Source organism: Macrobrachium nipponense, chromosome 4 (genome assembly GCF_015104395.2).
Source record: "Macrobrachium nipponense isolate FS-2020 chromosome 4, ASM1510439v2, whole genome shotgun sequence".
Lineage (NCBI taxonomy): Eukaryota > Metazoa > Arthropoda > Malacostraca > Decapoda > Palaemonidae > Macrobrachium > Macrobrachium nipponense.
The window spans coordinates 59,877,971-59,887,970 of NC_061100.1; the positions used below are offsets into that span (position 1 = coordinate 59,877,971).

General features: G+C 38.6%; 1 pseudogene; it reads right to left on the reverse strand.

Moving 5' to 3' along the window:
- Nucleotides 1-6,893: 6,893 nt before the first annotated feature.
- LOC135211374 (uncharacterized) overlaps nucleotides 6,894-10,000 on the reverse strand; it is a 5,450-nt pseudogene continuing 2,343 nt past the window's right edge.

A 10,000-nucleotide genomic window follows, 5' to 3' on the forward strand; every position in this document is an offset into this window, starting at 1 on the left:
ATCCACAGGTAGCCGTTTTAGTTCACCCGCCCTGATAATTCCTCTTTAATCTTCTTAAACATTGATTGAAGTAAGATTTCATCTAAGACATCCTAATCCCAGGCAACCTTTGAGATGTTCATTACCTGTCTTTGTTAAATCGAGGCTGACTATAATCTAGCTTTTTTACCGACATAAACAGTTAGTTAGGTATGGACAACAGTGCTCAGCTATTTTTAACCATATAAATAACCATAACCATAGAATAAAAACTGGAATTTGTCCGATATAATTTATTGCAGGAAATGTCGGTATAAAAGCCAGATGATAGAGTCATCCTTGATTAAATAAAGACAGGTAATGAACATCTCAAAGGGCTCTTAGGATTCAGATATCATCCATAAAAATCTTCCTTCAACCAACGCTTAACAAGATTAAAAAGAAATTATCAGCCTGAGTGACCTGAAATGGATACCTGTGGCTAGATCTCTTGGGGTAAATAACACCTTTTCTGTAACTTTTCATTCATTACCTAGTTGAAGAGAGACACAGTATTCTCTAAAATATAGTACTTACTTTCTATATTTTGGAATTCTGGGGGCTCCTTTTAATAGATGGAATTTTGTTTGTTACAGAACATTTTTACCACCAGTTATCAGATATATATATATATATATATATAAATATATATATATATATATTATATATATATATATATATATTATACATATATACAAAGATTTAGATAGAAATATAGAAATACTTAAACAACTTCATCGTGTATATATATTCACATTACACTTCTTGTGTTCAATGAGACATGATGGTTTTAATTCCATACCCCTAAATGTGCGAAATACATGCTTTCGAAGACATACAGTCATTTTCGAAAGTTTGTACTTTTTAAATTAAAGAATCTGAAATCTAAACTATCACAGCTTATTGAAGCCTAACACAGTAAGCCTTCAAACAGAATAACTAAAAGAATGATTAATAAATGGAAGGCTGCCAAGTGAGGAATTGCTTTTAAACTTTTTTCCACAATGGGAGAAGTGGACAAATCTCAATAAAATAAACAAGTGGAAAAATGTACAAGAGTAATTAAATGAATGGGTAAGAAATGCATCAGTATCCCACTAGGGAACAAGTTAATACCCACTTGTAAGTGGTCGGTGAGCTATACGGTAATTCTTCTTTTATCTTCCTTAAATTATTTCCTTTCAATTCTATGTAAAGATTTAAACTCATCTTCATTTTCCGCTCTGCTATGTTCCTCTACTTTTGCATCTATGTCTCCTTCGTCACGTTCATTATTTGACCAATCGTTATTGCATCCATGACCAGGTAATAACCACATATATGTGGGTATTTTGTGAGGGCATGAACGAAAAGGTAAACATAGAGGCTACATAAATAAAAATAATTTATATTTGATTAAAATTTTTATACACAAGGAATTATGCAATAATTAAATTACAATAAAGGTATGAATGATTTGTTACTCCTAAATAATTTCCTTTAGCAACTCGGGGATCAACAAAGTTAAATGTGTACCATCACCCTGGGACTCAAGGTTGTGAAATGATTCTTACTGCTGGTCCTAGAAGCTCTCTTCAACGCTCCACTATTTGCCTTCGAGGGTTTCATCTTGTTATGTCATTTGTATGAGACAAAAAAATGATAATGGCTGGGAGAGACCTTGAAGAACTATGGGAGACAGTGTTGCAAAGAATAATGTCGCTCTTTTGATGACTGGACAGGTTTATGCCATGAGTCTTTGACCTCATTTCTTTTCATGGCATGTAGTGCTAGCTAGTGTTAGTCATCACATATTAACGAATCTCTTAGGAAAGACTTACCACCTGCTACATGTATTTGCTTCACAACACTAACAATTGTGAAACAGTAAACTCAAGCGTTATAAAGGGCATCACGAATCAAGTAAAACGCAATCATATTGGAATATGTGGTAAAACTGAGAAGCTTTTGTTATTGAGTAGAGCATTGGCATTGTGGTGTCCATGATCTGCATCTGTGTAGGGTAAAACTCAAATTATCTTTCCTGCATGCATGATTCAGGACACCTGAATCATGCCAAGTTCGCTCAAGTGTATCTACAGCAAATGCACAAACTGGAAACAATCATGAAGCCAGAGGAGTTTGAAAAGTTTACAACATAAGTATATTTCATGTTTAAAAGATCTGGCACATTCTGGGAAAGGATTTATACCAATGTGACAAGTGAGCAACATTTCATGTATTCAATAAAAAAACATTTTATGATCTCATTAGAGGGTATGAAATAAAGCAATTAGTTATCACAAAGCGACTGAAGTCAGTGCATGCAACGGCCAGTATAATCATTGCTATTGAGAATTCTTGTTGGGTTTTATTACTAGTTTCAGAGAAGCATATTGACCTCAGTGAAACTCGGCAGATTCGTGATGTTACCGAAGTGAATTCCTTCAAATGTTGGCTAGCTATACACAACCTGACTTACACCTCTCCTAACTTCCATATCAAGTGGTATATCGGCCAGTGAAAAAGTAGAACTGTGAATATGCCTATGTAATAGGAAGAGGATCACTGAAGACAAAGGAAGGAAAAGTGTTCACAGATATTCATCTGCATGGAAGGAACGATACGTCACCGTCAACTGTAACAAAATCAGTTAAGATAAAAGATACACAGACCACTATCAATTGTATATGTTTCTAGAAGTGAATCTGACATTGCATCATATTTGGCATATATATTTGCGCTTCAACCATTTTCCTCCTTGATGATTTTCTTTGTGTAATGTCCCAGAGATTAAGGCATGGCACCCTGTTAAAACTTTCTTTCAATTACAGTAGTGTATAATTTACATGCTGAGTATCTTTTACATTCAGTCAGAGATATTCCCAGAATACATTTTTCATACAATAGAAGTACAGGAGTGCTCATGTAGTATTTGATGGATATGAAACTCAAAATACAAATGATGAAAACTTTTATCTAGCAAGAGTACAGTCATCCGGGTATACAGCCATAACAGGTCACATACAGTCACTTACATATCCCAGAGTCCAAGAAGGAATTCTAGTGGAATGCAGAAAATAAGGTGAGATTGATCATACGCCTCTCCTCTCATTTTGAAGCTGCTGATTGTAAGGTCCCCCAAGCAAATGCAGGTGATGATCAGGAATCAGCCCTGGTCTCTTATCCTTAATTGCACATGCAAATCCCCAGACTGATAAAATTAATGATCCCTGTAAAATAATCTCGATAAAATATACAGCAGTAAGAGATTTCAAAGTGAAATGGGCAATATTACTGGCAGCTTTCTCTTAATGCGTGCAATAACAGGTTGTATAGTAACATCAGCTGTGTATTTCAATGGGAAAAGTATTGCTTAAAAAACGATAAGATGAAGTTTTAAACTTAAAATCTCTCCAAGGAATCTGGAGATGATAAAAATGATTTTGGAGGAAAAAAGTTTTTGGTCCTGTAAGGAGTAAAGGCAGACAACAGGCTTGTTAAATGAAGGTGTTTTACATACTTCTATCAATTTGAAGTTGTTTTTGTTTGCATAGTTTGTAACTGTTTGCCAGATAGGTTGAGTACCAATGTATATAATATATCTATTAATTTTCTAACCCGTGACTTTGTGTAACACATAGTTACCGATTAGGGGTACAGGTTACTGTACTCTTTCTACGATGTTTGTGGATATGAAAGCTGGGATCTATTTTCAAATGCTTATAATGTTATAAAAATGTGACCTTTGAAAGTCTTTACAAGTCAGATGCAGACGAGAATGTAACTGAAAACTAACCAAAAGCTTATGGCATATACTGAAGTAAATATACTCATACAACAATACTCAGTAGTAGATATGTCTTGTTCCATATGGAAAACGCGAAAATTCTGATGATAATTTATTAATGTAAACATTTTGATATATCAGTTATTTTTCCCATACCAGGAATGAGAATATTCCTGTCAATTTCCAGTAAAGGATTTTTAAAGTAAAGGCACATAATTGCACTGATGCATCTAGTACTAGAGAAATTTATGTAAATAGCTTTTTTCAACTACTCTGTGATACAAAGTGATGTATATTTGATTAACAATATTAATATTTTTACCCTTTAGACTCAATAAATGAGAAAAAATGCATATTGGCCGGCGATTTAAGGTTATTTATATATGTATGTATATATATATATATATATATATATATATATATATATATATATATATATATATATGTATGTATGTATGTATGTATATAATTTTCATTAAAAGTGGCAACAATAAACTTCTTGCAGGTATTTTCATACCGGCGCAGTTTTTTCCGATACTCATTCGTCAATTTCTGGTGAAAATGACGCATACTTCCTTCTTCCATTTATTGAATTTTGTCGTGACAGGTGTTTCGCATTTTGGCATTATCAAGCAGCTACTGACTTACAATCTGGTCTTTTGACCTATTTATTTCGTGTGGGAAGTATGAATTTGAAGTATGGGTACTGACTGGTCTAGGGATTAGCAGCCTAACCATTAAGGGTGTTGTTTCGGGTACAAAGAACATTAGAACATGTATGACAATAAAAGTGAAAGTTTAAACCTGTGGTTAAATGAATATTCAAAATATACCATGTGCTAGTGTTTCCTTAAATGTATGTTTAAAACTTAATGTTACATGTTGGTTTTAAATACAGAATTTCAAAAATTCATACAGAAATAGAAAATGGATATAGAAATACAAATACAGAAATACAGGAATCAATAATATTTTATAACGTGCGTAAATGGTACAAATAAACTAATGTCTCTTTATACATAAATGTGTTATATTAATTTGTGTGTGTGTTTGTGTGTCCAAATGGTCTACGGTGATTAACGGCTGGAGATTCGTGTTGGGCGGGGCCTCAGCGACCTGAGCAAGTATGTTACATGGCTTTCCCTGGGTCCTCTCATGTCCTCAAAGGGCCGTGATGTTCTCGGTGGGTTGGAGTGTGCTGTCTGGTCCCTGTTGGCTCGCGCATCCCTTCTCCTGCTGGAGGGGAGTATATGATCCGATATTAGTTGGATATTCAGGGTCGATTTCTGGATAGCGATGCTTACCGCTTCGGTTATGAAGAGGCGGTAATACTTGTCTTCTCTGTGCACAACGTGGGTGCCTTCTATCAGCTCTTGTAAAGATGGCTTCCTGTCATGAACAGTTATATAATGTTGATGAATGGTCCCTTGATTTCTATGTAGTTTTGGCTGTGAGATTTACACATCTCCTCTGGACAAATGAATTTATAAACTACGTTCGTGCACATCTTCTTCGGTCCCCCCAGAGCGGTGCTGTTCTTCATTATTAGGGCTGCCACAAGATTAAGCAAAGCTGACACTTGCACGATTTTGTCGCATGCATTGCCATGAACTGTGTCGTGGCAATGCGTGCCATTTTGGTAGCACGCACAGGGAGGCTCCCACACTGTTCCCACAATGTTCACGACCACTTAACACGCTGTTTACGCATTGCGAATGCGCACCTAATAGTGCCCAAATTGACGCAAACTGGCATGACGTATTTACACATAGTTTACGCACTGTTCGTACAAAGTTTATGCACTTCCCGCATTGGCCCAACAAATTTGCGCAATTCGGAGGCCGTCATGGCGATTTGGGCACTCCAACATAAAGGGGGCCTCCCCACCCCTGGCGTCATTTTTGGATTGCCGGTGGAAGAGACACTATGCTGAACGCCAGAGACACCGTTGTTGCAGAGAAGAGAAGATGCCTATACCTGGCAGCTGCTCTAGCCATTGTTGAAGAGCAGCAGAAAAGGCTGCAAGAGGCAGAAGATGAAGAAAAGGCAACCCCACCTCGAAGAGGAACACCAAGGAAAGAGTGGGTCAGGGAATGGTTGGCCAGAAGACAGGAGTTTGGACAGCATGACAGGCTACTGACTGAACTCCACAAGGAAGATCAAAGGGGCCACAAGAATTACCTCAGAATCACACCTGACCTGTTCCAAGAGATGGTTGAGAAGGTAACCCCTCGCCTCCAAAAACAGTCCACCTTCCTGAGGGAACCGCTTCAAGTTGGACTCAACCTGGCTGCCACCCTCTGCTTTCTAGCCACTGGAAATTCCTATCCAAGTCTGCAGTTCAGCTTCAGGGTTAAAGCAAGTACCATCTGCAAGTTCATACCCAAGGTGTGTCAAGCCATCATTGTGGTCTACAACGACGAAGTGCTCCGCGGCCCCAAAACTGAAGGCATGTGGAAGGAAGTTGCTGCCAAGTTCAGCTCCAGATGGAACTACCGCAACTGTCTGGGGGCTGTAGACGGCAAGCACATCGCCATGAAGAAGCCACCCAATGCTTGTTCTTACTACTATAACTAAAAGGGCTTCCACAACATTGTACTGATGGCAGTGGCAGACGCTGGCTACAAGTTCCTGTATGTGAATGTTGGGGCAGACAGTGGTGCGTCGGATGGAGGAACATGGAGTAACTGCTCCCTGCATGATGCTGTAGAAGACCACAGAGCTGGAGTGCCTCAACCAGAACCGTTCCCTAATGCTGATAAGCCAGTGCCCTATCACTTCGTAGGGGATGACGCCTTCGCACTTCGAACCTGGATGATGAAACCATTCTCCCATCGATTACAGGTCCAACGAGAACGCATATACAGCTGCAGGTTGTCTTGTGCCCGTTGTGTTGTGCAGAATGCCTCTGGAATCTTATCTCACAAGTTCCGTTGCTTCTTGACAACAATGCAGCAACACCCCGACAAAATCAACCTGATCACCATGTGCGCCTGTGTCCTACACAACCTCATCCACATTAGATACCCATACACATGATCTGATCCCTGGGGGATGGAGACTTGACCAGCACCTGCAGTGGCTGATGCCTCTAACCAGCCACCATTCAGCGAGGGAGGCGAAGGATCAGCGAGACTACCTGTCGCATTACTACATGTCCTCTGCTGGTGCCGTCCCTCGGCAAGAAAGAAAGGTAGCCCATGAGCTGCATCCATACTTGTATCACTATTGAAATAAAAACGTTTTCGTTTATTTTTCGTTTCTTTTTTTTTATTTGTGGCTAACTTTATTTTAATGAGAAAATGAAAAACAAGTGTTTTAAAATAAAGTCAAATTTATTAACAAAAGGTGATATGTGCCTATAGACCAGACGTGACGTTGATTGACAACAAGAAGAGGAAAGTATCACTCATTGATGTCGCAATAGCATGTGACACCAGAGTAGAAGGAAAAAGATTGAAAAGTATCTGAAGAGAGAGAGAGAGAGAGAGAGAGAGAGAGAGAGAGAGAGAGAGAGAGAGAGAGAGAAAATGACTTTGTTGACTATGTCAACAACTATGTCAACAATTGAAATATAAAATCTACACTGAGTTTCGCCCTACATGTGAAAATGGCCTCCATAGGCGCTCTACTAGCCTGGTGTAGTGTCAAGGAATAGTCAAAATCCAGACTTCGAATAAAAACGTAACCCTGAAAAACTCTACGGGTTATACTTATATTTAACTACAGCCTCTGGCATCTTTGAATAAAATCAAAATTGAATTTCCTAATTACCTATTTTAGACATGCCAGCCTTCGGTGCGTTGTTCAGCAGTTCAAGCATCAGTGAGAAAATCATCATTTTGAAAATAGACCTACATAGAATCACTGCATCTGAGGCAGCAATTAATTTTAATTTAACATGTTAAAAAGATGGTTTACTTTCATAAAAGAGATAAAGATAATGAAATGATATTAATGAAAATTAAAAAATGCAAATAAAAATAATAGAAACGAAGTATAAATGAAATAATAGTAATAAAAATAAACCTAAAATTGGTAGTTATAAATATAAAAATAATAAAAATACAAAAAAAATAAATAATGATAAAAATATTTAAATAAAAAATAAAAATAATTGCAAAATTATAAAAAATAAATGCAATTAGTAAAATATTGATAATGGCATTTCAAATTATAAATAATATATATGAAAATAAAATAAAAAAAAATAAGAATAAAACAGTAATATTATTAATAATGAAAATAAAAAAATAATAATCAAAATAAAATTGATGCCAGTTGTGATGGCTGTCTCAGTTGTTAGGGGCCTGGTTCGCTTGCCCTTGCCCTTGCCTGTGGTAGTAAATGCCTGGCTCTGGGACCTTGTAGACCGAACTTCATCATCCTCATCGTCGCTGCTCATCACTGTGGCTAACTTGGGGACGACAAACTGCTTACTGGGGACTGTCTTTCCCCGGACGATGTGCTGTGTAAAGAAACTCCAGGTCTTCATGATCTCGTCGTCACGGGCATTCCTCTCTGGTGGCCTGGCCAACTCTTCTCCTTCTTCAAAATCTTCCCCACCCTGGTGAGCATGTTCTCGTAGTACTTCTTGCATTGGGGACCAGTGGCGGGGGATCCAGCTGCTCTCTGACTCGGTTCCACAGGCTGTTCTTGGCCGCCACTTTGAGCCACTCCTTATGCTTCTTGTCATAAAGTTGGGGCTATTCCTTGATGAGGTCAGCCAACCTCCTCTCCCCCTCATCTGTCCAGCGGTAGTCAGGGATTTCCTTCTTGGATACCCGGACCCGCTTCTTCTGCTGCCGGGTAGCCTCTTCCTCACTGGGTGTCGAGTGGATCCTGCTGTGTCTCCAGGATGACATCGACACTTGATATAGATGACTGAAGGGACTCATCTCTCTCAGCAGTCTCTAGCTCTGGCTCTGCCCCAATAATTTTTGGCCTGTCGGCTTGTGGCCCTCTCTGCTTTGCTCTTCCTCGTATTTGTTTCGTCTTCGGCATGTTGTCTGTTCACTGGCAAGTTGTGGAATGGCGAGAAGTGGCTATCTATACCCCCAGCAGTGATGTGAGCAACACTGTTGCACAGTAGTCATGAACTACTCGCAAATTCGTCGTGAACACATCGTGAACTACCTCGTGTCATGCGCAAACTGTTCGTGAAGTGCGTGAACTAGTCATGAACTGCTCATGCCATCAAGGTGTGAAGTACACACGACTGTGTCAGGGGGAGTGCACGACCATGCTGCGACGAGCACCAGTGCGTGAACGTATCACAAACTAGTCATGAACAGTTCGTAAACAGTTCATGAGCAATGCGCAGCAGGTCGTGCATGTCGTGGCTGGTACGCACTGGTGCGCATCCTCCCGCATCGTGCCAAAATTTTGAACATTTCTAAACTTTCACTCAGACATGTGATGCCGTCATGATGGGTTTCCGAACACTTCATGCGAATTTATGACTAGTTTGCGCATTGGCATGACCGAGTTCGTGCCAATGCGTGCCACAAAATCGTGCAAGTGTCAGCCCTAATTTAGGCTTACTATAAATTCTGAAGCTTATTTTGTGGTAAGGGGTCTTCAGGGTTACACCTCTGTTGACTATCCCACGTAGTGTACAGCAATCCCTCCTGTATGCAAACACATAATGTAGACGGTGGTAAATAATTACTTTCCTCGATTTTCGTCGTCGTGTTGTTTTGGTAAAAGTGTATAAGAAAAGACTATGCTATCTCTCTCTCTCTCTCTCTCTCTCTCTCAAGTACAAATGGTACATTCCCAGACTAAGATTTAGGTTGGTTTTATTAGTGATTTGTATAATTGCTGATTCCAGTAAATTTCTTGAAACATAATCATTAGATCTAGCAATTACAGAGGTATCACCCCAATTAATACAATGAGATTTTTCACTCAAATGGATAAACAGTGCATTAGAAGTCTGGGCTGTTCTAACTGAATACATATGCTGCTTAATACGTACACATAAATTTTTACTTGACTGACCAACGTAAAACGATGGGCAATCCTTACAAGGAATTTTGTAAATGATGTTGTTATTTGTTACGGGACTATTCTTAATTAGCATATCTTTAATGGTATTGTTATAAGAGAAGACTACATTAACATTAAACGATTCAAATATTGATTTTATGGTTTCAAATCCACGAAAGTAAGGTAAGCTAAGTACATTTTTAGGCATTTCTTTTTCATTAA